The following is a 2799-nucleotide window of genomic DNA, read 5'->3' as shown; positions in this document are numbered from 1 at the left end:
GTATCCATCCTATCAGTATCCATCCTATCCTATCAGTATCCATCCTATCAGTATCCATCCTATCAGTATCCATCCTATCAGTATGGACACACGCTGCAACAACGCACTTAACGAAGGTTCTCTCTGCATGGTGTTTTGGGAAACACACGTTACATCTTGGGCCGTTGTAGGAGAGATACATGGTTAAAACACTGGTAAGCCCGAGTTCCATCGCTATGGGAAACGGGCCCTGGTCTTTCTAGCGGCTTCACCGCTCATTCTACCAATCAAATTATCTAGTCTATTTTCCTCTCTCTCCCTCTTCTCTCTCCTTCCCTCCCTCTTCTGTCTCTCTCACCCCCTCTTTCTCCTTCCCTCCCCCTCTCTCCTTCCCTCCCCCCTCTCTCCTTCCCTCCCCCATCTGTCTTTCTCTCCCCCATCTGTCTTTCTCTCCCCCGCTCTCTGAATGACAGGAGTCCAGTTGCAAGGTACTGTAGACTAGAGGTGAACCAGGAAAGACACATCTTCACCAAACACCACACCCTGAGAGAAACACAGACACACACCCAGGGAGAATGTCCTCTAGGCTTCTGCATCCCAGCCATCAGGAAGGACATGGTGTGTCTATTGCAGTACTCTGGGCCTATTCTGTTCACTGAGGTGTGTTGAGGACTATGGGACAGGGTCTCTCCTTTCCTCTCCCTCCCTCCCTTCCTTCCTATCCTCTAATCTCCTCTACCCTCATCTCCCCTATTTCCCTTCTTCATCTCCCCCTTTTCCCTTCCTCCTCTCGTCCCTCCCTCCCTCATCTCCCCTATTTCCCTTCCTCCTCTCTCATCTCCCCTTTTTCCCTTCCTCCTCTCCTCCCTCCATACCTCGTCAATCTCTCGTATCCAGCGATCGATGCCTTCGAACGACCAGCGGTTTGCGATGTCATACACCAGCAGGATCCCCTGGAGAACACACACACATCAGGCATTGTTCTTTATGTCCTGTTTATAGAAGTAGGAGGAGCAGACAGGGCCAGCCAAACACACTCAGTAGGGGACTTGTGTCAGTAGAATGTGTGTGTACTATGTCATTAGATTGTGTGTGTACTATGCCATTAGATTGTGTGTGTACTATGCCATTAGATTGTGTGTGTACTAGATTAGATGAGTTTATTAGTCATGTGCACAGAGTCTCAGATGTAATTGCAGGGTACAGTAAAATTCTTAAGCTCCAACAGTGCAGGTCAAAAAGAGAAGTGCATGAAACAATAATATTAGATAATATATACTATATACAGTTGAAGTCGGAAGTTTACATACACAGCCAAATACATTTAAACTCAGTTTTTCACAATTCCTGACATATAATCCTAGTAAAAATTCCCTGTCTTAGGTCAGTTAGGATCACCACTTATTTTAAGAATGTGAAATGTCAGAATAATAGTAGAGAATGATTTATGTCAGCTTTATTTCTTTCATCACATTCCCAGTGGGTCAGAAGTTTACATACACTCAATTAGTATTTGGTAGCATTGCCTTTAAATTGTTTAACTTGGGTCAAACATTTCAGGTAGCCTTCCACAAGCTTCCCACACTAAGTTGGGTGAATTTTGGCCCATTCCTCCTGACAGACCTGGTGTAACTGAGTCCGGTTTGTAGGCCTCCTTGCTCGCACACGCTTTTTCAGTTCTGCCAACACATTTTCTATGTGGATTTGAGGTCGGGCTTATGTAGATGTGCCATACAATACCTTTCGACTTTGTGTCCTTAAGCCATTTTGTCCACAACTTTTGGAAGTATGGTAAGACCCATGTTGGCGACCAAGCTTTAATTCCTGACTGATGTCTTTCGAGATGTTGCTTTCAATACATCCACATAATTCCCTTATCCGATGGATGCCATCTTTTTTTGTGAAGTGCACTCAAGTTTGTGCCCCTCCTGGCGCTAAGCACCCACAGGCTCTCCCCACACTGATGCTGCCAACCCCGACTGCTTCACGTTGTGGATGGGTTCTTTCCGTGCCTCGCACCGCCTCCCCCCATTTTTCCCTCCAAGCGCATCAACGATCACCGCGGAACATTATGGGCCAAAGCAGGATTTCGTAAGATTTTTGTTTCATCCATACAGACGCAACCATTCCTCTTCCCCAAAAGCATACTAAAAATTCTTGTCCCATTATGCAAGGCTTGCAAACAAAACCCGACTTCTGGCGCTTTCTTTCTACTGGCGGTCCTCTTGCGCAGGCAGCCCCCAGTGGCCCTTTCCCTCCTTGCTTGCCACCGCCCTCTTTCAGGTGTATTTCGATATAGACTCTTCTACTGTGCATTAGAGTCCATTTGTACCGTGTTCCTCCGAGCAGTCTGTCCGAAGGTCGCTCGTTGCTGTTACGTTCTGGGGAGTTCTTGATTATGCACTTTTCGCCAAAGTTATGTGTCACCTCTGGAAGACAGAAACTGCGTCTCCTTCCTGAGGGATATGAAAAGGCTGCGTGGTCCCATGGTGTTTATACTTGCGTACTACTTGTTTGTACGATAACGTGGTAGCCGTTCTAGGCGTTTGGAAATTTGCTGCCAAGGATGAACCAGAATGATTGTGAGGTCTACAAAAGATTTTTCTCTGGAGGTCTTGTGGCTTATTCTTTAGATTTCCCCATAGAGTTGTCAAGTCGCAAGAGGCCACTGAGATTTGAAGTAAGGCCTTGAAAATACACTGCACGCACAGTACCTTCCTCCCAATTGACTCAAAATTATGTAGTTAGCCCTATCAGAAGCTCTAGAGAGCGCATAACGAGTAATTTCCTGGAACTTTCCAAACTGTTTAATAGCACAGG

At 46.2% G+C, this 2799-nt stretch overlaps 1 pseudogene; it reads right to left on the bottom strand.

Moving 5' to 3' along the window:
- LOC112076674 (ras-related protein Rab-40C-like) overlaps nucleotides 1-2799 on the bottom strand; it is a 20289-nt pseudogene that overhangs the window by 4720 nt on the left and 12770 nt on the right.

Source organism: Salvelinus sp. IW2-2015, unplaced genomic scaffold, assembly GCF_002910315.2.
Source record: "Salvelinus sp. IW2-2015 unplaced genomic scaffold, ASM291031v2 Un_scaffold3918, whole genome shotgun sequence".
Lineage (NCBI taxonomy): Eukaryota > Metazoa > Chordata > Actinopteri > Salmoniformes > Salmonidae > Salvelinus > Salvelinus sp. IW2-2015.
The sequence above is the reverse complement of the archived record's forward strand: the minus strand, read 5'-3'. Positions and strand labels throughout refer to the sequence as shown.